The sequence below is a fragment of the Neoarius graeffei genome, chromosome 20 (assembly GCF_027579695.1).
Source record: "Neoarius graeffei isolate fNeoGra1 chromosome 20, fNeoGra1.pri, whole genome shotgun sequence".
NCBI lineage: Eukaryota > Metazoa > Chordata > Actinopteri > Siluriformes > Ariidae > Neoarius > Neoarius graeffei.
The window spans coordinates 65,003,819-65,030,079 of record NC_083588.1 but is presented as its reverse complement, the minus strand read 5'-3'; the positions used below and the strand labels follow the sequence as shown (position 1 = coordinate 65,030,079).

At 43.3% G+C, this 26,261-nt stretch overlaps 1 protein-coding gene across 1 annotated transcript in view; it reads left to right on the top strand.

Moving 5' to 3' along the window:
- Nucleotides 1-19,577: 19,577 nt before the first annotated feature.
- Nucleotides 19,578-26,261, top strand: part of lrrc4ba (leucine rich repeat containing 4Ba) — a 37,964-nt gene continuing 31,280 nt past the window's right edge. The window contains exon 1 of the mRNA XM_060902697.1: nucleotides 19,578-19,625. The gene's annotated coding sequence lies outside the window, so the exon portion shown is untranslated. The remainder of the gene's footprint in view (nucleotides 19,626-26,261) is intronic.

Genomic DNA, 26,261 nt, shown 5'->3' with positions numbered 1-26,261 from the left:
ATAGATCATGTATCTTAGATCATATATCTTGTATCATAGATTGTGTATCGTAGATTGTGTATTGTATATATTGTATCGTAGATCATGTATCATAGATCATATATCTTGTATCATAGATTGTGTATCATGTATCGTAGGTCATAGATCATGCATCATAGATCGTATATCTTGTAGATTGTGTATTGTAGATCATATATCTTGTGTCATAGATCGTGTATCACAGATCGTATATCTTGTATCGTGTATCATAGATTGTGCATCATAGATCGTATATCTTGTATCGTAGATCATGTATTGTATAGTTTGTATCGTAGATCATGCATCATAGATCGTACAACCCCGATTCCAAAAAAGTTGGGACAAAGTACAAATTGTAAATAAAAACGGAATGCAATAATTTACAAATCTCAAAAACTGATATTGTATTCACAATAGAACATAGACAACATATCAAATGTCGAAAGTGAGACATTTTGAAATTTCATGCCAAATATTGGCTCATTTGAAATTTTATGACAGCAACACATCTCAAAAAAGTTGGGACAGGGGCAATAAGAGGCTGGAAAAGTTAAAGGTACAAAAAAGGAACAGCTGGAGGACCAAATTGCAACTCATTAGGTCAATTGGCAATAGGTCATTAACATGACTGGGTATAAAAAGAGCATCTTGGAGTGGCAGCGGCTCTCAGAAGTAAAGATGGGAAGAGGATCACCAATCCCCCTAATTCTGCACCGACAAATAGTGGAGCAATATCAGAAAGGAGTTCGACAGTGTAAAATTGCAAAGAGTTTGAACATATCATCATCTATGGTGCATAATATCATCAAAAGATTCAGAGAATCTGGAAGAATCTCTGTGCGTAAGGGTCAAGGCCGGAAAACCATATGGGGTGCCCGTGATCCTCGGGCCCTTAGACGGCACTGCATCACATACAGGCATGCTTCTGTATTGGAAATCACAAAATGGGCTCAGGAATATTTCCAGAGAACATTATCTGTGAACACAATTCACCGTGCCATCCACCGTTGCCAGCTAAAACTCTATAGTTCAAAGAAGAAGCCGTATCTAAACATGATCCAGAAGCGCAGATGTCTTCTCTGGGCCAAGGCTCATTTAAAATGGACTGTGGCAAAGTGGAAAACTGTTCTGTGGTCAGACGAATCAAAATGTGAAGTTCTTTATGGAAATCAGCGATGCCGTGTCATTCGGACTAAAGAGGAGAAGGACGACCCGAGTTGTTATCAGCGCTCAGTTCAGAAGCCTGCATCTCTGATGGTATGGGGTTGCATTAGTGCGTGTGGCATGGGCAGCTTACACATCTGGAAAGACACCATCAATGCTGAAAGGTATATCCAGGTTCTAGAGCAACATATGCTCCCATCCAGATGACGTCTCTTTGAGGGAAGACCTTGCATTTTCCAACATGACAATGCCAAACCACATACTGCATCAATTACAGCATCATGGCTGCATAGAAGAAGGGTCCGGGTACTGAACTGGCCAGCCTGCAGTCCAGATCTTTCACCCATTTGGCGCATCATAAAACGGAAGATACGACAAAAAAGACCTAAGACAGTTGAGCAACTAGAATCCTACATTAGACAAGAATGGGTTAACATTCCTCTCCCTAAACTTGAGCAACTTGTCTCCTCAGTCCCCAGATGTTTACAGACTGTTGTAAAGAGAAAAGGGGATGTCTCACAGTGGTAAACATGGCCTTGTCCCAACTTTTTTGAGATGTGTTGTTGTCATGAAATTTAAAATCACCTAATTTTTATCTTTAAATGATACATTTTCTCAGTTTAAACATTTGATATGTCATCTATGTTTTATTCTGAATAAAATATGGAATTTTGAAACTTCCACATCATTGCATTCCGTTTTTATTTACAATTTGTACTTTGTCCCAACTTTTTTGGAATCGGGGTTGTATATCTTGTATCGTGTATCATAGATTGTGCATCATAGATCGTATATCTTGTATCGTAGATCATGTATTGTATAGTTTGTATCATAGATCATGCATCATAGATCGTATATCTTGTAGATTGTGTATTGTAGATCATATATCTTGTGTCATAGATCGTGTATCACAGATCGTATATCTTGTATCGTGTATCATAGATTGTGTATCATAGATCGTATATCTTGTATTGTAGATCATGTATTGTATAGTTTGTATCGTAGATCATATATCTTGTATCATAGATCATGTATCGTAGATCGTATATCTTGTATCATGTATTGTAGAATGTATATCTTCTATCATAGATTGTGCATCGTGTATTGTTTATCTTGTATCATACATCATAGATCATGTATCATAGATTGCATATTTTGTATCATAGATCGTGTATTGTGTATCATAGATCATATATCTTGTATCATAGATTGTGTATCATGTATTGTATATCATGTATTGTAGATCGTAGAGCATATATCTTGTATCATAGATTGTGTATCGTGTATTGTATATCTTGTATCGTAGATCGTGTATCGTAGATCATATATGTTGTATCATAGACTGTGTATTGTGTATTGTATATCATGTATTGTAGATCATGTATCGTAGATTGTATATCTTGTGTCATAGATTGTGTATAATAGATCATATATCTTGTATCATGTATCGTAGATCGTGTAGCTTAGATCATATATCTTGTATCGTGTATCATAGATCATAGATCTTGTATCGTGTATCATAGATCTTGTATCGTATATCTTGTATGGTGTATCATAGATCGTGTATCGTAGATCATATATCTTTTATCATAGATCATGTATCATGGATCGTATATCTTGTATGGTGTATCGTAGATGGTGTATCGTAGATCATATATCTTGTATCGTAGATGGTGTATCCCAGATCATATATCTTGTATCGTGTATCGTAGATCATAGATCTTGTATCATAGATCGTGTATCGTAGATCACATATCTTGTATCGTAGATCGTGTATCGTATATCTTGTATGGTGTATCGTAGATCGTGTATCATAGATCATATATCTTGTGTCATAGATTGTGTATCGTGGATTGTATATCTTGTATGGTGTATCGTAGATCATATATCTTATATCGCAGATCGTGTATCGTAGATCATATATCTTGTATCATAGATTGTGTATTGTATATCGTAGATCGTAGATCATGTATCATGTATCGTAGATCATAGATCATAGGTCATGTATCGTAGACTGTATATCTTGTATCGTAGATTGTGTATTGTAGATCATATATCTTTATCATAGATTGTGTATCGTGTATTGTATATCTTGTATCGTAGATCATGTATCATAGATTGTATATCTTGTATCATAGATTGTGTATCGTGTATTGTATATCATAGATCATGTATCATGTATCGTAGATCGTATATCTTGTATCACAGACTGTGTATCGTGTATTGTATATCGTAGGTCGTAGATCATGTATCATGTATCGTAGATCGTATATCTTGTATCATAGATTGTGTATTGTAGATCATAGATCATAGATCATGTATTGTAGATTGTGTATTGTAGATCATATATCTTTATCGTAGATCATGTATCATAGATTGTATATCTTGTATCGTAGATCGTGTATCGTAGATCATATATCTTGTATCATAGATTGTGTATTGTATACCGTATCTTGTATGGTGTATCGTAGATCATATATCTTATATCGTAGATCGTGTATCATAGATCATATGTCTTGTATCATAGATTGTGTATCGTGTATTGTATATCGTAGATCGTATATCTTGTATCATAGATTGTGTATCGTGTATTGTATATCTTGTATCTTTGATCATGTATCGTGTACCATAGATTGCAGATCGTGTATTGTAGATCATATATCTTGTATCGTAGATTGTGTATTGTGTATCTTGTATCTTTGATCATGTAGCATGTATCATAGATCGTAGCTCATGTATCGTAGATTGGGGATTGTGTATCATAGATTGTGTATCGTGTATCATAATTTTTACAGTTTTATAATTTAATTGATTATTTAGAAAATTTCAACGTTAAGTCAGCTGCTACCAAACAGGTTGTAATTCAATGTTTGTAAACGAAAAATATCATGATATCTTATAAAACAGTATTGTGTTAAGATTTATCATGATATTGATATCAATATCATCATATTGTCCCGCCTTATAGATTGGAATATACATCGTAAACAAAACTTGAAAAAATATTTTAAGAGAAACAAACTACTGGCAGAAAAAGTTATTTCTAATGTACTTTTTTAATATTATATTTTGAGTGAATGGAATGCCATCAGTGAAGAATCTTCTCGTATATTTATCGCTCGTGGATGATAAAATCTCATCACATTATAAACGGAACAATGTGACAAAGTGAACCTGATCTTACTGAGCTTCACCGACAAACCTCACACCGCTAAACAGTTAATAATCCGCCTTACGCTGCGGGGGGAAAAGATGTCACTGGAGTGTAATGTTTTAACGTAACGTAAACACAACCGCTTACAAAGTGGCATGGCAAAATCTGCGCTAGTTATTACTATAATCAAAGAGAAACAACTGCAGCATCAGCGACTGTTTTTCTACAACGTGCACAAATCCATTCTTCAAGCTGATATAATAAGGTCTCGGTTGCAGACTCAGGGGTTTGGAGCAAAATCGACATAAAGACAACTCTAATGGGAGGACATTAGGCATCACACACACACACACACACACTTGGGTGTATGTAATTCATTAATAACCAATTAATCATTGAAGTAAAACTGTGTTGAGAAACGAGCTTCCTGGATTTTACACACACACACACACACACACACACACACACACACACACACACACACGCATTATTAACATAATGCTAACTTTACATCATAGCATCATGTGACTGGGTTCCATCTCCAATCTTCATTAACCAATCAGCATCCACCGAATTATCATATCCTCACTTCCTTCTATTTCTTCACTCATTTGAGAGGAAAAAAAAACCCTTACGAAAATTAACCATGGCTTTACTATGAAAACTAACCATGGTTTTACCATGGTTTATAGTTATTCAAGGTTTTCATGGTTTTTTGGGTAACCATGAAAACCATGGTTCATGACTATGGTTTAACCATGATTTAACCATGGTTTCACTATGGTATAGTCTTTGCCATAAACCATGGGTTTTTTTCAACCAAACCATGCTTTTTAAACCATGGTTTTCTTATTCAAGTTTCAAAAGTAGGCTACAATAATTCACACAGCAAACAATAATAAATAGCCTAATTGTATCCACAAACATAAAAAACCCACTTAAATGACTTCATGCTTCCATCTGGATAAACCACAGTAATGCTATGGTTGGTTCATAGTACTTAGAATAACCATGAGATACCATGGTAGAATCATGGTTACTACATAAAAACCATGGTGAAACCATAGTAAACCATGGTAGATTTTCATAAGGGAAATAAGGGATGACTTGATCCAAAGTTTCTGAAAAAATAATGGCACCCTATAAACAGAAGAGGAGTTAGTGGTAGCCGATACGCTGCAGTGGCTGAACCTCGTTACTGGAAGATTTAGCACATGCACTCTTTCACCGTTTCATCTTCATTTTGTCGTTGAGCTTTTATGGAGGTTTGTGGGTGTGGCTAAATGCAAATGTGCCACAAATATATGCTGACAAGTATACAGAAAATTAATGCCACTGGCACTTTTATTAATGCGACAGAAAATTGATAAACGATTCATAGTGTGTTTGGTATAAATGGACCATTAGACCTTCCATGAAGAAGAGGAAATGGTGATATGATGACATCATCATTTATTGGCTTTATAATGTTTCTGTAATTATTTATCCTGAACAAATTCCTACTGATATTTATGTGTGAATTGTACAGGAGTAATAAATAAAATTTGGGGTGGCAGGGTTTTTATTTCTAAATCTGTGAAATCTGCACGACACACACACACACACACACACACACACACACACACACACACACACACACATCTTTTGCAGTTTTATGTTTAATGAAGTCTGATCTGAACTCGTGTGTGAACGGAGCAGCAGCAGAGTTCAGTCATGTGCGAAAAAGCTTGGACTCGGTCAGATTTATTTAGATCCTGGTTTGGTAACGAGAGCAGCAAAGGGTCCGGCGTCCTCCCGAGTGTGTGTGTGTGTGTGAGATGTGGACACGCCATCATCTGCATTTAGCTTCACAGAGTTTAATTCAGGTCAGTGGGAGACTAAACAAGCTCAGACCAGATGGAAATCTGCAATTAGAAATGAGGGATTTTTTCGGCTCTTGTTTGCGGGATGGCGGCGCTGCAGTACGATAAATAAGGTGAAAAAGAAAAAGTGCAAAGTTGTATTTTTTTTAAATGAGCAGAGCAGTGCAATTAATAAGAAGTGTGAGGGGGTGGGGTAAGAATGAATATATTATGAAGAGGTGTGATCAGATGATAATGACGTCTGATAATCTGGATGATCCAATTTCACTGGTGGTCAGGTCACATGACTGGTCTGGATTGTGTTTCTGTTCAAATCCACAGGTTGTGTGTGTGTGTGTGTGTGTGTGTGTGTGTGAGAGAGAGAGAGAGAGAGAGAGAGAGAGAGAGAGAGAGAGAGAATAGTGACAAGAAAAAGTAAGTGAACCCTTGTATTTAATAACTGGTCGACCCTCCTTTGGCTCCTTTGAACCTCCTTTCAGACCTTCACAACATTCAGGAGGAATTCTGGACCACTGTTCCTTACAGAACTGCTTCAGCTCAGATATAATCTTCAGAACTCTGGTGTGAGTGGCTCTCCTGAAGTTCTGGACTCCTTCCCTTTTATAATCCATTCTGTTGTAGATTGTTTCTATGACATCAGTGTCCAGGGTCCTTGTCCTTCTGCCTCTCTGAGCTTCTACTGAGCTTCAGGCACCTTGACCTTATCCTGGTGGTATCTTGGGAATTCATTTTCCACTCCATGATGGTAAGCCCTGAGGTTGCAAAGCAGCCCTAAATCATGATGCTCCCACCACTGTGCTTCACCACTGGGGTGATGTTTCCATGCCCTTTTTAAGCCATACGTAGTGCTGTTTGTTCTTCCTGAATAATTCAACCTTTGTTTCATCAGTCCACAAAATCTTTTCCCAGGAGTGTTGTGGAGTGTCAAAGTCTTCTTTAGCAAATTTCAGGCATGTAGCAGTGGAGAGCAGCGGCTTCCTCCGTGGTGTCCTTCCATGGACTGTTCAGGGATTTGCAAATGTTAGACTCATGAACAGAGATATTCGCCAATTAGTTCCAATGGTTCCTTCAAGCCTTCAACTCTTACTTCAGGGTTCTTCTTTACCTCACTGAGGATTCTGTGTTGATCATTTGGAGTAATCTCACCTGGGTGCTCACTTCATTTGTCTAACTGTGGACGGATGAAGATCTAAACTCTTTGAAATTCCTCTGTAAACCTTTCCAGCTTTATGCAAATCAGCAATTCTTTATATTAGGCCTTCTGAGATCTCTCTCTTTCTCCCCCCTCTCTCTCTCTTTCTCTGTCTGTCTCTCTGTCTTCTCTCTCTCTCTCTTTCTCTACACTCTCTCTCTCTCTCTCTCTCATGTTAAAGTATCTCTAACCCACAAGTCCAATCTTGTTTCACTGATTGGACTCCAGCTTTGTAAATCCTGGCTCCAGTTAGCTCTTGTTGAAGTCACTAGTCTGGGGAGGGGCACATACTTTTACACCACACACTGTGAATGTTTGAATGACATTCAATATGGGAAAGAACCAAGAACTAATCTGTGTGTTATTAATTAAAACAGATCAGGTTTGTTCTTATTGTAACTTAGATGAAGATCAGATGAAAGAAAGAAAGAAAGAAAGAAAGAAAGAAAGAAAGAAAGAAAGAAAGAAAGAAAGAAAGAAAGAAAGAAAGAATTGTGTCAGTCTCAGAAAGAACAACAAATAATAGTGAGTGAATAAAAGAGAGAGAGAGAGAGAGAGAGAGAGAGGTGTAGTGATGTCAGCATTATTATTGTAATAAATCTGAGGTTAGAGTGAATTTACTGAGTGCTGTGATGTGAACACTTTTATTCACTCGCCCACTCATTTCTCTCTCTCTCTCTCTCTCTGTGTGTGTGTGTGTGTGTGTGTGTGTGTGTGTGTGTGTGTGTGTGTGTGTGTGTGTACTGGGTGTTTATTTGGTTTTGCATTTGTTCAGTAGTGATTAGCTTCTCAGCTTGTCCTCGTCCTCTCACCACATACGATCCTGACAAACACCACACTGTTGCCATGGACACAATGTATTAGGGCCCTAGATGGGGCCAGAGTGCGCACTACTACCTGTCATGCCCAGGAAAAGAGGCGGAGCCTAGTTTAAAAAAAATTCATAAAAGACAAAGTTGAACTGCCACACATCAGTATTCAGAAGTCAGACTGAAATGCTGTTCAGAGGTTATGTGAGGGTTAAGCAGGCACATGTGGGCGGAGTTTGAGTAGAAAGGGGGCGTGTCTCAGCTACATGAAATGCAGCTGCTTTCATACAGTGTGATGTAATGTTGAGACGAAACAGTATTAATAATTCAGGAACAGGACCGTCCCTTTATAGGGCATGAACATATTTTTACTTCTTCACAGAGTACATCAGAGAAACAACTGCCTTCAGAATGTCTGATGAATGTCCGATGAATGTCCGATGAATGTCTGATGAATGTCCGATGAATGTCTGATGAATGTCTGATGAATGTCCGATGAATGTCTGATGAATGTCCGATGAATGTCCGATGAATGTCCGATGAATGTCTGATGAAACATTTTTGAAGACGGTGGTGCGTACACACACAGCGGCTCCTCTCCGTCCTGACAGAACGGTGTTTTCGTGTTTTTTGTGTTTTATAACAGCGTGTATCTGTTCAGCGTGTATCTGTTCGTCTTTGTCGCGTCCATCAGTCTTAAGGCGCACATACTCCCGTGAGTTTCTGCTCGACATCCGCAGAACTATATTCACGGATATAAATCCAGTGGATGCGGAAGTGCTATGAGACTATGGTTTGCTCCGGAGGCCTGCTCAACCACTGACCCCCACCCCTGCATCCAGCCCACAGTGGAGGCGCCACAGGCGGAACATGCGGAAGCAGAAGAGGGGCAAGCGCGGAGGTATCTCTGGCCAATGTACACTCGCTGGACAACAAGCTGGATTATGTCCGCCTACTCCACTCATCTTCTAAGTCTGTGAGTGAGTGCTGTGTCCTTGTGCTTGTGGAAACATGGCTTAACGACAGTGTCCCAGACTGTGCCATTCAGCTAGCCCGGCTAACATGCTACCGGTCAGACAGAGCGCTAGTTGAGGGGGGGGAAGACTCGCGGTGAAGGACTCTGTGTTTACATCAGTGATGCCTGGTGCCGTGATGCTGTTGTGGTCTGCAAACACTGCTCACCACTGGTGGAGTTTATAATTATTAAGTGCCGGCCATTCTATGGGTACCTGCCGAGGGAATTTATAGCCATATTGCTGGTAGCATTATACATCCCTCCCGGCTCCAATAGCAAGAGGAGTGAAGCACTGAATGAACTCTATCAGCACATCAGTGAGCAGCAGACAGCCCACCCAGATGCTTTCCTCATCCTGGCTGGGGATTTCAACCATGCAAACCCCAAGAGCGTGTTTCCAAAACTTTATGGACATATCAACTTTCCCACACATGGAAACAATACTCTGGACAATGTTTACACCATGCATAGAGGTGCCTACAAAGCCCTCCCCCTCCCCCACCTTGGGGCCTCAGATCACTCCACTGTTATGCTAATGCCAGCATACAGGCTGCTGGTTAAAGTCACCAAACCAGCTACAAAGCAGGTGCGTGTGTGGCCAGAGGGGTCCTCAGAGGCACTCCAGGACTGTTTTTCCACCACTGACTGGAGCATGTTCAGACAGGTGGCCACCTACAACAACACTACAGATCTCTGGGAGTACACGGAGACCGTCACCGCCTACATGAGGAAGTGCATGGATGACATTACAGTCACCAGAACCATCTCCATTTGGGCAAATCAGAAGCCATGGCTGACAGAGGAAGTCCACAGGCTCCTGAGGGCTTGGAACGCTGCCTTCAGAGCTGGAGACGAGGTGGGCCTGAGGACAGCTAGGGCCAACCTGTCACGAGGCATCAGGGTGGCCAAGAGACAGTATTCCAGGAACATTGCTGACTATTTCAACGACAGCAGAGACACCAGGAACCTGTGGTGGGGGATTCAGACCATCACAGACTATAAGCCCTCACCGCAGACCTGTGATATCTCCACTTCTCTGCTGAATCAGTTGAACAACTTCTTTGCTCGCTTTGAGGCAGACAACAGCACCACGGCACAGAAGACCCCACCACCTCTCGGCAACCAGGTGTTGACGCTGTCCCCAGACAGCGTGAGGAGAGCTCTCAGGACGACAAATGCACGGAAAGCCCCTGGTCCTGATAACATTCCTGGTCGTGTCCTGAGAGACTGTGCCAAGGAGCTCACAGATGTCTTTACAGACATCTTCAACATCTCATTGAGCCAGGCTGTTGTCCCCACGTGCCTCAAAGCCACCACCATCATCCTGGTCCCAAAGAAGCCATCTCCCTCCTGCTTCAATGACTACCGCCCGGTCGCACTCACTCCCATCCTCATGAAGTGCTTCGAGCGGCTAGTCATGGGGCATATCAAGTCTGCCCTCCCCCCCGCCCTGGACCCTTTCCAGTTTGCATATCAGCCCAACCGTTCGACCAATGATGCCATCTCCACTGCCCTCCACTCAGCCCTCACCCACCTGGAGACAAAAGACTCGTACATCAGAATGCTGTTCATGGACTTTAGCTCAGCATTCAACACAATCATTCCTCAGCAGCTCATTCATAAACTGGACCAGCTGGGACTCAACACCTCCCTGTGCAACTGGCTGCTGGACTTCCTGACGGGGAGACCACAGGCTGTACGGGTCAGCAGCAACTCCTCCAGCACCATCACATTGAACACGGGGGCCCCCCAAGGATGTGTGCTAAGCCCCCTCCTCTTCACTCTGCTGACCCATGACTGCACACCAACATCCAGCTACAACCTCTTCATTAAGTTCGCGGACGACACGACTGTGGTGGGTCTCATCAACAATGGCGATGAGACAATCTACAGGAGTGAGGTGAGTCGCTTGGCCATGTGGTGCAAGGACAACAATCTCTGCCTGAATGTGGAGAAGACGAAGGAGATCATTGTGGACTTCAGGAGAGTGCACACCCAGCATGCTGCACTAACTATCAACGGTGCTGCGGTGGAGAGGGTGAGCAGCACGAAGTTTCTGGGTGTGCACATCTCTGAAGACCTGTCCTGGAGCAACAACACTGCATCACTGGCCAAAAAAGCCCAACAGTGTCTGTATTTCCTCCGCAAACTGAGGAGAGCAAGAGCCCCGGCCCCCATCATGCACACTTTCTACAGAGGCACCATCGAGAGCATCCTGACCAGCTGCATCACCGTGTGGTACGGCACCTGCACCGTGTCCTGCTGGAAGACTCTGCAGTGCATGGTGAGAGCAGCTGAGAGGATCATTGGTGTCTCTCTCCCTTCTCTTATGGATATCTATAACTCCCGCCTCACCCGCAACGCCATCAGGATTGCAGGTGACCCCACCCACCCATCTCACAGCCTCTTCAGTCTGCTGCCGTTGGGGAGGAGACTGCGGAGTCTCCGGGCCAAAACCAGCAGGCTCAAGGACAGTTTCTTTCACCAGGTGGTCAGGAGGCTCAACTCCCTCCCTGTTCTGCCCCTCCTCCCCCCTCTGCCCCCTGCCACAGATTCTGCCCGCACACCTCCCTGCCCCCCCTTCAGCATCTGACATCATGTCACCCTCACAGTTCCCCCCAACACACACACACACACACACACACACACACACACACACACACGCACTCTCAACATTCATTCGCACACTGAACTCAGGGACTGCACATCTAACTTTACCTCGTTCATTTGCACTATTCTGCACTACCTCACCTTAACAGCTATTAGTTTATTGTTTATACTGCTTATCTCATGTTTACCTGCTATACCTCAAGTGCCCTTGACTGTTTATTTTATGTCCTTTTGCTCCAATTTATATGTATGTGTATCTGTATATGTGTGTGTGTGGTGTGTGTGTGTGTGTGTATGTGGGTGTATATATATATATATATATATATATATATATATATATATATATATATATATATACCTGTGAGTGTTTAGTCTATGTCTATTTCTTAGTGTTTATACTGTTTATTTCAGTTATTCTAATTTTATTTATTGCCTGTTTGCACCGTGGGTCAGAGAGGACTGAAATTTCATCTGTGCTGTATGTCGAGCATGTACAGCATATTTGACAATAAAGTTGACTTGACTTGACTTAACTTGATGAATGCCTGTTGAATAGCCAATGAATGTCTGATGAACGTCTGATGAATGTCTGATGAATAGCCGATGAATGTCTGATGAATAGCCGATGAATGTCTGATGAACGTCTGATGAATAGCTGATGAAGGTCTGATGAATGTCTGATGAATAGCCGATGAATGTCTGATGAATGTCTGATGAATAGCCGATGAATGTCTGATGAATGTCTGATGAATAGCCGATGAATGTCTGATGAATGTCTGATGAATAGCCGATGAATGTCTGATGAATAGCCGATGAATGTCTGATGAATGTCTGATGAATAGCCGATGAATGTCTGATGAATGTCTGATGAATAGCCGATGAATGTCTGATGAATAGCCGATGAATGTCTGATAAATGTCTGGTGAATAGCCGATGAATGTCTGATGAATGTCTGATGAATAGCCGATGAATGTCTGATGAATAGCCGATGAATGTCTGATGAACGTCTGATGAATGTCTGATGAATGCCTGTTGAATAGCCGGTGAATGTCTGATGAATATCTGATGAATGTCTGATGAATATCCGATGAATGTGCGATGAATATCTGATGAATGTCCAATTAATATCCTATTAATGTCTGATGAATGCCTGATGAATGTCAGATGAATGTCTGATGCATGTCTGATGAATATCTGATGAACAGCCAATGAATTTCCAATGAATGTCTGATGAATATGTGATGAATGTCCAATTAATACCCTATGAATGTCTGATGAATGCCTTATGAATGTCCGATGAATGTCTGATGAATATCTGATGAACATCCAATGAATATCTGATGAATGTCCGATGAATGTCTAATGAATGTCCAATTAATATCCTATGAATGTCTGATGAATGCCTGATGAATGTTTGATGAATATCTTATGAATTTCTGATGAATATCTGATGAATGTCTGATGAATATCCCTTGAATGTCTGATGAATATCTTATGAATGTCTGATGAATATCTGATGAATATCCCATGAATGCCCGATGAATATCCAATGAATGTCTGATGAATATCCGATTAATGTCCGATGAATATCTGATGAATCTCTAATGAATATCCAATTAATATCCTATGAATGTCTGATGAATGTCTGATGAATATCTGATGAATATCCCATGAATGTCCGATGCATATCCAATGAATGTCTGATGAATATCCCATGAATATCCCATGAATGTCCGATGAATATCCAATGAATGTCTGATGAATGTCTGATGAATGTCCGATGAATGTCTAATGAATATCCAATTAATATCCTATGAATGTCTGATGAATGCCTGATGAATGCCTGATGAATGTCTGATGAAGATCCCATGAATGTCTGATGAATGTTTGATGAATATCTTATGAATTTCTGATGAATATCTGATGAATGTTCGATGAATATCCCATGAATGTCTGATGAATATCTGATGAATGTCTGATGAATATCCCATGAATGTCCGATGAATATCCAATGAATGTCTGATGAATGTCTGATGAATGTCTGATGAATATCCGATGAATGTCTGGTGAATACCAGATGAACATCTGAAAAGCTGTCCGATGAATAGCCAATGAATAGCTGATGAATGTCTGATGAATATCCGATGAATGCCTGATGAATGTCTTATGAATGTCTGATAAATGTCTGATGTTCTGTATAAAGACGAATTGTGACATTTGGACAGAAGAAGAACTTCCTGTGTTTTGTGCTGCAGATTTTGTGGAATGATGCAGACGTCCCAGTTTCAGAGCTGCTGAGTCTCAACACACACACAACAGGAAGTCCTGCTAATGCGAAGAACACGTGAGAGATGGTGAGTGTGAGGCAGTTACTATGGCAACCGGGGTCTCTTAGAGCTCACTCTTCCATTTCACACAGCGTGGGAGCGAGAAAGAGAGAGAGAGAGAGAGAGAGAGAGAGCAAGTGAGAAGCAGAGAAAGAATAATGATAGAAAGAGAGAGAAAGTGTGTGTGTGTGTGTGTGTGTGTGTGTGTGTGTGTGTGTGTGTGTGTGTGTGTGTGTGTATCAGAGGTGGACAAAGAACCTAACTTCATTACTTAAGTCAAAGTACAGATCCCACTGGTTAAATGTTACTCTGATACAAGTGAAAGTTGTCCAGTCAAATGTTTACTTAAGTTAAAGTACTGAAGTATTTGCTTTTAAAAATACTTAAGTATTAAAAGTGCATTTTCTGTCAGTGCATTGTTGTATTATTGCCACAACGCTTATAATACCTCATGCCTCTGAAGCAACCGACTGGATTATTTTGTGAATTCACAAAATGAACGCATGCTGTGCCATCATGGTGGTTTAATGTTAAGCTACTCGTAGCTAGTCAGTGAAGCTCCACCTGACATGCTAGCAAACGCTTTTCAAACTTGAAATCATATTGTGTAGCTAACGCTACTAGCAAAGAAAGATTTCTACATTTTGTTTATTTGGCAAGATTATGCTAAAATGTATTTCTGAAAGGACTTCAGATAAGTTAACGTTATTAATGTTCGCGTAACTCCGTTTTTACATGCTAACTAACAGTGTCCAAGTTAACTAGCTATGTGTAAATGTTAGCTGTGGACAAGGCGATGGCAACTTGGCAGGAAAATCCATAGAAAGTCATGTGACTAACCAGACTGCATAGCTATTTCAACGTTATTGCTAGCTCTAAAAGCACAGACAGCTTCGTTGCAAGCTTTCTCTTGGAATAAAACGTTTATATCCCTCAATATGCTTCCGCAGGTTGGATGGCGGGTTTTTGTAGGCTGTGATGTGGTTCATTTTCAGCAAACAAAGCAAACATTTAAAATGAAACGAATTTTTAATCCTTTCAGAAAACTGAAAAATGGGTCCTAGCTAAAGCCATGAGTGCATGCGTTCCCCAGAAGAACCGCCTCCTTCCATTCTGCCATCAACTGATCGTGTTAAATAATGCTGCTGAGAAATCACTGAACTTGATTTTATCCAGTCTATGGATGTGACGTGACCCTAGTGATTACTGATCGGCTGTCTCAGTGTCACCTGCGGAAAAACAATCACGTTTTAGAATAGAAAAGAAAAAACATCCACTTTCAAAGCTGCTTCATAGTAACGAGTAACGAGGACCTTGACAGAAATGTAGTGGAGTGAAAAGTACCATATTTGTCTTTCAACTGTAGTGAAGTCAAAGTCATAAGTTTCCAAAAAAAAATACTCAAGTAAAGTACAGATACTCAAAAAGTGTACTTAAGTACAGAACTCAAGTAAATGCACTTCGTTACTGTCCACCTCTGGTGTATGTGTGTGTATGTGTGTGTGTGTGAGTGAAAGAGAAAGAGAGAGAAAGAGGTCAGAATGATAAAGTTAAGACACAAATGTCTGTAACACACTGATACCCAAACTGCCCCTGTTCACTACATAGTGCACTTGGTTTGTAATTTTGTAGCTACGTTTAAAGGCCTAGTGAAAAATAAACAGAGCACTGCTGGAGTCCCACAATGCACCACAGGCTAGTGTCCGAGTCATGTGGCCTTGAATAGACAGAATACCCAGAATGATCTTCGATGTTTTTCAGGGAACAGATTTGGATCATCTTCTTCTTCTTCTTCTTCTTCTATTCCTTTTGTTTTATTCTTTCTTTCTTCTTCTGCTTCTTCTGAATGTTCCAGTTGTTGTTGTTGTTGTTCTACTTCTTCTTCTTCAGAGGCTGCAGAGGTGTGGCCTCTGTGTGTGTCAGTCACAACGAAGGAGGTGTGGCCTCTGCATGTTTCAGTTGCAGTGTTGGAGGTGTGGCCTCTGCGTGTGTCAGTTACAGTGTTGGAGGTGTGGCCTCTGTATGTGTCAGTCACAACGAAGGAGGTGTGGCCTCTGCATGTTTCAGTTGCAGTGTTGGAGGTGTGGCCTCTGTGTGTGTCAGTTACAGTGTTGGAGGTGTGGCCTCTGCATGTGTCAGTCACAACGAAGGAGGTGTGGCCTCTGCATGTTTCAGTTGCAGTGTTGGAGGTGTGGCCTCTGCGTGTGTCAGTCACAGTGTCGGAGGTGTGGCCTCTGCGTGTGTCAGTCACAGTGTTGGAGGTGTGGCCTCTGCGTGTGTCAGTCACAACGAAGGAGGTGTGGCCTCTGCATGTTTCAGTTGCAGTGTTGGAGGTGTGGCTTCTGCGTGTGTCAGTTACAGTGTTGGAGGTGTGGCCTCTGCATGTATCAGTCAGTGTTGGAGGTGTGGCCTCTGCGTGTGTCAATCACAGTGAATGGGGTGTGGTCTCCCACTTCTCAAATCTAACCATTTAAAACTTATTGAGCTAATTTAATTTATAATTAATTAAGATAATTAATTCATAATATAATTTTCAACTAAAATGAAACCATACAATATTCAGTATAGCAGTATTTTATTAAAAGGATTAAACTGTGGCTTTAAGTGCATCCTTCAAAAGATTAATTTTCTACAAAGGAAACACACACACACACACACACACTACTAATTTATGCCATTAAAGCTATCTGAAATTGTTTTTAATTGAATTTAAATACAGAGAGAGAAAGATGTGAAAAGAAGGTAGATTATAAAACAGAGAGGAGGAGGCTGTCAGGTGAACAGTGCTCTTTGCAGCCCTTCTGTTCCATCTCTACACACACACACACACATAGACGCCTCACTCCCCCATGCTGTTATTGATGGTACCGTGCAGAGAGAGAGGCACAGCGTCAGTCTCCACAGTGACAGGTATCCATGGAGATGTCCATCAGTTACCGTGGGTCAGTGTGTTGCCATGGGGATACAGATCAGCATGTGTTTGCGAGTGTGTCACGGTCCAGGCTCTTATCGTGTTTGTCAGCGTGAGCGCTTTTCGGCTTGCCAGTCAAAGCCGAGGCCGTGTGTGTGTGTTACAGCGGGGCATGTGCCCATCATCTTTTATTTGAGACTCAGCAAAGCTGAACACGTTTTGTCACTATGCCTGCGTTCTGTTCAGGAGGAGGCAGAGAAGTGTTCTTAACGCAGTGTGTGTGCAGTTGAATATATACACATTTTAACTTGGAACAAAGTTCGAAAAGTTAGATGGGGCCTGTTAACCTCAGGCCCTGGGAGAATAGAACCCTCAGAATACATTAGATCAATTTTCTTTGTATAGGGCTTTTAACAATGAATATTGTCACAAAACAGCATCAAAGAAATATATAAATTCCAGATATAAATTTTGTACATATAAATTTCTAAATATATTCCTAATACGCAAGCCTGAAGCAATGGTGGGAAGGAAAAACTCTCTGAGGTCACATGAGGAAGAAACCTTAAGGGGAACCAGATGCCTGTCAAAGGAACCCATCCTCATCTGGGTGATGAACATAGAACCTTGGGAACACAGGACCCTGGATATAGAATAGAATACAACCCTGGTAGAAAAGTGCCCTGGTAATAAACAACTCTGGGAATATAGAGTCCTTGTCCCATAGAACCTTAGGAAGATAGAACCCTGGGAATACTTAGCTCAGGGAACATATGATCCAGGGAATATAGAATTCTGGCATTGTAGAGCTCTGGTAATATAAGAACCTGGAATCATAGAGCTATTTTAGACCAGAAATCCCTGTGAGTATAGGACTCTGGGAACATATAACCTGGTAAATATGTGACTCTGGGAAAACAGAGCCCTGGGAATATAAGGCTCTGGAAAAAAAAAAAAAAAACAGGACCCAGATGATGTAGGATCACATGGGAATGTAGGACCTTCATAATATAGACCCCTGGGGACATGGCCACCTAGAATCCTGCTAGAACAACAAGAAACATAGGGCCATAATAGAATAAGACCCTGAAAACTTAGAAACCTGAAAGCATGGGCCCCTGGAGGAAAAAGGACCCAGGACCATAGAACCCTGGATTATAGGACCTGGATAATATAGGATGCAGAGGACATAGGACCTTGGGAATATAGATCCCTGGAAACACAGAGCTCTGGTAAAAGAAAAAGACATTAGGAAAATAGAACCCTGTGAACATAGAGCCCCTGAAATATAGGATCCTTAGAACATAGAACTGTAGGAACAGAGGACACTGGTAATATGACAAACTGGGAATATAGAACCCTGATAACATGGGGCTCTGGGACATTGGGAACATGGGGAAAATAGAAATTAGGGAATATAGGACCCTAGAAACATATGATCCTAGAACATAGTGAACTGGTATTATAGAACCCTGGGAACATTGGGAACCAGAACTACAGAACCCTGGGAATATAGCTAACTAGTACTATACAACCCTGAGAAAATGGTGAACTAGTACTATAGAACCCTAGGAACATATGATACTAGTACTATAGAACCCTGGGAATGTAAGATACCAGTACTACAGAACCTGGGAACATATGGAACTAGGACAACAGAACCTGGGAACATAGGGAACTAGGAAAATAGAACCCTGGGGACATAGAGAACTAGGAAAATAGAACCCTGGGGACACAGGGAACTAGGAAAATAGAACCCTGGGGACATAGGGAACTAGGACTACAGAATCTTGGGAATATATGATACTAGTATTATAGAACCCTGATAAAAATTGTGAAATAGTACTACAGAACCCTGGGAATATAGGATAACAGTACTATAGAACCCTGGGAACATTTGAAACTAGGACCATAGAACCCTCAGAACATAGGGAACTAGCACAATAAAACCCTGGGGGAAATGGTGAACTAGGACTATAGAACCCATGGAATATAAGCAATAAGTACAACAGAACCCTGGGAACATAGGGAATTAGTAATAATGATTTATGTGTACAAAGGGCCCTGGAACATAGTTCTGGAAGCACAGGACCCTGTGACAGTCGGGTCTTGTTAATATAGGTCCCTCAGGACATCAAACCCTTGTAATATAGGACCCAGGGGAAATATGGACATGAGAACATAGAACCCATTCAGACCTTTGGATCATAAACATGTGGAACACAAGGTCTTGAGGATCTCAGGTTGAACTCTTCCAACAGGAAGCATTAAATGTGTTCTTAAAAAGCTTCTCTGATTTTCATAAAGTCTAATCGAATGTGATTGAGTTCAAGTGATCTGTGAAGTGCAGTATCAGCATGTTTAGAGTTACACAGCAGAGTGTGAATTAACACAAACGCACATCTTCAGGAACTGAGCAACAGTGCAAAATGAACTAATGCAGAAAATATGGAGCACAAACGCCCACGCTTAACCCTGCTCGCAGCAGTGCGGGGAAGCAAGTCGCCTCGCCTGCAGAGCAAACGCAATGGAGAGAGTGAGAGAGAGAGAGTGAAGTGCTGAGGTAAGTTCGCTCAAAAATAGCTGCGAGTGTGCCTTGTTGTGTTGCGAGTGGCCACCGTCCCTCTGCACCACTCTAAACATTTACACGCGTGTGTTAACGGCTGAACGACGGCCTGATTAACGACTTCCCCTCCGACCGGCACCACTCGAGCATATCAACATGCTTAGCACTCCAATGTGGCAATTAATTGTTTGCCAGGAGCTGGGGTGTGTTTGTCTGCAGAGGCAGTGGGGTATCAGTGATATAGATCAGGAGGGTGTAGGATCACTGCCAGAGGACTACTATCGGGGCTTTACTTTGATTCTGCAGTGTTTCTGGGGTTCTATAGTCCCAGTTTTGGCCCTTGTGTTTCAGGGAGAAGGCAATTTGTAAGAAGTTTGGTTTTTTACTTTTCTTGTGCTCAGTGAGCCTCATTTATCCAGCTGGATATCAACGTATTTATTCATAAATTGTTTGTAGGAGCGTTTACACAAGAAATCCGGTATTCATGGAATTCTCATTTTGACATTTGAAGAAAAAAAAGACATTCGTAGCCTACTCATGTTCCTGAGTATGTATGTAAATTTGCACATAAGAAAACTAACTAACTAACTAACTAACTAACTAACTAACTAACTAACTAACTAACGTAAACCTTGTCTCGATCGACTGCAGATCATACTGTCTAATCTGCGTGGACTGTATTACTACACGTTTCTATCTGGAATATACTTTGGATTGGAGTCTCAAGCAAAAATACACCCGCATCCTGGTTCAATAGATCAGGGACTAAGAGCAACATCGAGAATATTTTGGAAAAGCTATATATTTTTAATATCTAAAAAGTCTAAAGTCCTTCCAGCACTATGCCCTGGTCTTCCCAAGCAGTCTCCTGGCCCAGTACTAATCAGGCCCTTAAGCTGCATTGGGCAGCGCCGATTTCTGTTTCCGTAAACCTCATCCTCTTGACTATAGAGCCAGGGTTACAGTAGGGGGTGGGTACTCTGGTAACAATGAGAGTTTGACTCTCCACTTGCATCTGTATTGCAGCGTGCCTTGCCAGACAGCAGTAGGTACAACGTTTATGATGGTCTTTGGTATGACCCGAATGCCAGTAGAACTCACAATCCCCTGATCGAGAGGCGGACACGCTAACCACTAGGCCAGCTCGCAGTCATATTTTTAATGTAATTGGCATTAATTAAATAATATAAATTAAATAATGAGGGAAGCCATGGCCTAAAGGATAGAGAAGCATCTCTGAGACCAAAAGGTCTCCGGTTCAATTCCCTGGACCAGCAGGAATGGCTGAAGTGCCCTTGAGCAAGGCACCAAACCCCCAACTGCTCCCCAGGCTGCTCTGGGTATATTGTACCGTACATCGTTCTGGATAAGACCGCCTGCTAAATGCCATTCATGTAATGTAATCTGATGTAAAAAAAAAAAGAAAGAAAGCATGTTGATACAAACCCATAAACTAAGACATGTAAAAATAAATATTCAGTTAGGACAAAAGAAATGGTGGTGTGTAAACAGAGGATGGGATGGTCTGATTGCTCAGAGCTGTAAGCCAAAAACAAACACCTCAGCTGGTGGAAGAGTTAGCGCTCGCAAAATTATTATTATTAATAATATTAATATTACATTTTATTAAAGGTTGTTATTGTTATAGAAGTGAGTCAAAATAACTTCCACTTCTGCCTTTCAGCCTTTATTCTGATTACTCAATTTGGGCTTCCAGCTGTCTGTACACGTTTCCTTTTATGGAGTTCTGTGGGCATCATTAAATGCGAATGAGCTGTGCCAGGAATGCGCTTTGAACTTTATGGATGATCAATGTACATACACACATGAATACAAAGGATATAAGGTTTATATCCAAACGACTGTCTTGAACGGTTCCACAGATCAGTCGTGTGGAGTGTGTGGTCCAACGTTTCTTCAGTTCCCCACTCACGACCTTAGTGTCTACCACCAATTATTTCCCATTGACTGACCTCTTGTGTATAGAGACATTACGAAGTAAAATAAAGCTTGGAAGGAAGTAGCAGAGATTGTTTGTGTTAGGGTTGCTGGAGGTGTGGTGAATTAGGACCCAAAAGCAGAACACGCACACAGACAGTAATCCAAGAAGTGTAGTAGGTTTAATCCAGAAAGAGGCATGGCAAAAATGTAAACAAACTTGATTAAGAAAATAATAACAAAAATAGTCCAGGTATAAAAAAAAGTGAAACTTGACTTGGAAAAATGAGGCAGGCAAAGACATGAAAAAACACTTGGAGGAAAAAACATGAAAAACTCTCGAGGCAAAAAAAATGGCTAGAGTCTACATACAAGACATTCTGGCACTGTCTGTGGCTGAGAACGGCGTTTAAAAAGGCAGCGGTGGTAATCAGGAAGTGAATGCAGGTGAGCACTCACTGAACGGGGAAGCAGGCAGGATGGAATTCTGGAGACAAGAGGTTTCAACTGTGACACGTCGAACGTGGGGTGAATGCGTCGCATGGTGACTGGTAATGCCAGTTTGACGGAACATGGATTGATTACCTTACTGACGAGGAAGGGTCCTACGCATCTGGGAGCCAGCTTGCGGGAGACGATTCTGAGAGGCAGATGGTGCGTGGAGAGCATGACTCGCTGCCCCACCCGGTAGGTGGGCGCCTTAGAGCGGAGTTTGTCGGCCTGCCTTTTGGATGCTAGGGTGGAGCGTAGGAGTCTTCTCCAGGCCACTGCCCACGTCCTCCTGCAGCGGCGTATGAAGGTCTGGGCTGAGGGTACAGCGACCTCCTCCTCTTGGTTGGGGAAAAGTGGTGGTTGGTAACCTAGGGAGCACTGAAAGGGTGAGAGGCCTGTGGCAGATGAAGGCAGAGTGTTGTGAGCATATTCAACCCAAGGTAGGTACTTACTCCAAGAACCGGCATCCCTAGACGCCATGCACCTGAGTGCCACTTCCAAGTCTTGATTTGCCCGTTCCACTGGCCATTGGTTTGAGGGTGAAATCCTGATGAGAGACTACAGGAGGCCCCAATGAGTTTGCAGAAGGCTCTCCAGAACTGCGCAGTGAATTGAAGACCCTGGTCGGAGACGATGTCAGAGGGGAGTCCGTGTATGCGGAAAATGTGGAGGATGAGTAGTTCGGCAGTTTCTTTAGCTGTGGGAAGCTTGGGCAGAGGGATGAAGTGGACTGACTTAGAGAAACGGTCAATGACTGTGAGAATGCATGTGTTGCCACCTGAGTTGGGGAGTCCTGTGACGAAGTCCAGGGCGATGTCTGACGAGGAGTTGGGAGGGGTCTCAGCAAGCCGGCAGGGGGTCAATTGACTGTCTTGTTCTGGGCACATGTGTCGCAGGCTGCCATGAACTCCTGGACATCTTCCTTGATTGATGGCCACCAGAAGCGTTGTTGAATGAGTGCCAGGGTTTGAGCAGCTCCCGGGTGACAAGCCAACTTGGAGCCATGACCCGACTGCAGCACCTGGGTTCACACAGAACAGGGAACAAACAGATGGTTACATGGTATATTGCTAGAGTTACCAGCCCCGGGGTCCTGCTCCAGGGCCTTCTGCACTAATGTCTCTACCTCAAGTAGGGCAGCCCCCACCAGACAGCATGGGGGAGGATGGTTTCGGGCATTCTAGACTCCTCCTGGTGGGAAGAGAATATCCTGGACAGGGCGTCAAGTTTGCTGTTCTTGGAGCCTGGGCGGTAGGAAAGCATGAACCGGAATCAGGAGAAGAGAGACCATCAGGCTTGACGTGAGTTGAGATGTTTGGTGGACTTGAGGTATTCTAGATTTTTGTGGTCAGTCCAGACAATGAAGGGGAGATCTGACCCCTCGAGCCAGTGTCTCCACTCCTCCAAGGCCAGCTTGACGGCCAACAGCTCTCTGTCGCTGATGTCATAGTTCCACTCAGCAGGGGACAGCCGGTGAGAGAAGAAGGAGCAGGGGTGGACCTTGTTATCATTGGCCCTCTGGGAGAGAACGGCTCTGACCCCGGACTCAGAAGCGTTGACCTCCACAATGAACTGCTTGGCTGGGTCGGGTATGGTGAGGATGGGTGCTGTGGTGAATTTGCGTTTGGAGAATTTGAGCATGGAGAAGGCTTTCTCTGCTTCCTCCCCCCACTTGAACGGGCTCTTGATTGAGGTCAATGCTGTGAGAGGTCCAGCCACCGTGCTGAAGTCGCGGATGAAGCACCTGTAGAAATTAGCGAACCCCAGGAAACGCTGGAGCTCCCGCCGTGAGGATGGAGTGGGCCAGTCAATGACTGCCTCAAGCTTAAGGGGGCCCATCTGGATCCTTGCTGGGGAGATGATGAACCCCAGAAACGAGACAGAGCTCTGGTGGAACTCACTTTTTTCCATCTTGACAAACAGCTTATTCTCTAACAAGCGCTGGAGAACCTGTCGGATGTGACCCCGATGTTCCTCCAGGGAGCGGGAGAAGATCAGGATGTCATCCAGGTAGATGAAAATGAAGATGCTGAGAGAGTCCCTTAAGCTGTCATTCACGAGTGCCTGGAAGACTGCGGGAGCATTGGTCAGGCCGAAGGGGACTACGAGGTACTTGTAGTGACCTGTGGTGGTGTTAAAGGCTGTCTTCCACTCATCTCTCTCCCTGATCTTGATGATATGGTAGTCATTATGTAGATCCAGCTTGGTAAATACCTTGGCTCTCTGGAGTAGTTCAAAGGCCGTGGTCATGAGCGATAATGGGTAGTGGTTCTTGACTGTGATGATGCTGAGACCTCGATAATCAATGCAGGGGCGGAGTGACTTGTCTTTTTTCCCCATGAAGAAGACTCCCACCCCTGCTGGGGAGGAGGAAGGGTGGATGATCCTAGCTGCCAAGGACTCAGAAATGTACTTCTTCATGGCTTGCCTTTCGACAGGAGAGAGAGAGTAGAGTCATCCTTTGGGTGGCACCATCCCGGGCAGGAGGTTGATTCCACAGCCATAGGGTCTGTGAGGAGGGAGGGACACTGCTCGGGTCTTACTGAAGACAAGCTTTAGATCCAGGTATTCTGGAGGCACGTGAGAGAGGTTCTAAAACTCGCTGGCTGAAGGCTGCGGTGGCTTGGCTGGAGGCAGAGTGGAGTGCAGGCAGGAAGCTAGGCAGGACTGGCTCCAGCCTAAGATGGTGTTGTCGGCCCAGTTTAGGTGGGGGTTGTGCTGCATTAACCAAGGTAATCCTAGAACGATGGGTACATGGGGGTCGTTCATGACGTGAAGTTGGATGGTTTCATAATGATTACCAGAAATCCTCAGGGTGAGCGGGGTGGTGAGGTGGGTGATGGTGGTCAAGCCAGTGCCATTGAGTGTCAGGACAGTGAGAGGAACGTCGAGAGTGAGTAGCGGGATTCCCAGACGCTTGGCGGTGGCGGAGCAGATCAGGTTCCTGTCCGCCCCTGAGTTGACGAGGGCCTGGAGGTGGTGATGCTGGTTGTCAAGGATGATGATGACAGGGAGTAAAAGTCAATCAGCGGGAGGCTGGTTTCGAGTGTTGCCCACCAGGGCCCCTCGATTCAGTGGTGGGCTCGTCCTTTTAACAGGCAGGCTTGGCAGATGTCACCCAGCTGACCGCAGTAGAAGTAGGCCCCTGTGCTCCGCCGGCGCTGTTGTTCTTCAGCTGACACCCAAACCCGGTCTACCTGCATGGGTTCAATGGACGAGGCAGGAGATGGAGAGGAGGTGAAGCTGGGGTGAGTCTTCACTCGCCTCTGTTGCTGGATACGGGTGTCGATACAGTTGGCAAGGTCCATGAGGCTGGAGAGGTCAGACAGCAGCTCCCGTGATACCAGTTCGTCCTTGATGGCGTCGGACAAGCCGTGCAGGAATGCGTCGACTTGGGCGCTCTTGTTCCAACCGCACGATGCCGCCAATGTCTGCAACTCGATGGCATAGTCTGAAGTAGACCGGGACCCCTGCCGCAGCTCCATGAGTTCTCGAGCCGCCTCCCGGCCGGACAGAAAACAATCAAAAGTTTGCCTCATCTCCTCGGAGAAATCTTTGAAGTTGGAGCAGAAATGTGCATCGGCATCCCAGACCGCTGTTTCCCACTCCCTGGCCTTGCTGGTGAGGAGTGTGATGGTATATGCTACCCAGGAGCGTTCTGTGTGGAAGGCCAGAGGTTGTAGCTCTAGGATTAATGAGCACTGAGACAAGAATGATCTGCAAGTACCTGGTTCTCCATCGTAGGGTTGAGGTGCTGGGAGTCTTGGCTCACGGAGAAAGGCGGTGGCAGGAGCTGGAGTTGGAGACGGCTGGGCAGGGGTAGGCACAGCTTGATAACGCTGCATCTGTGTGGTGAGGAGGTTGAGTGAGTCAGACAGGGTGGCGAGGGTCTGATTGATTTGTCGTAGGTCTTGTTGATGGGTACCGAGGAGAGCCCCTTGTTGTTGGATGGCCGTTCTCAGATGGGCGAATTCTGCTGGATCCATGTTGGCCAGAATGTACTGTTAGGGTTTCTGGAGGTGTGGTGAATTAGGACCCAAAAGCAGAACACGCACACAGACAGTAATCCAAGAAGCATAGTAGGTTTAATCCAGAAAGAGGCGTCGCAAAAATGTAAACAAACTTGATTAAGAAAACAATAACGGAAATAGTCCGGGTATAAAAAAAAAAAACATGAAACTTGACTTGGAAAAATGAGGCAGG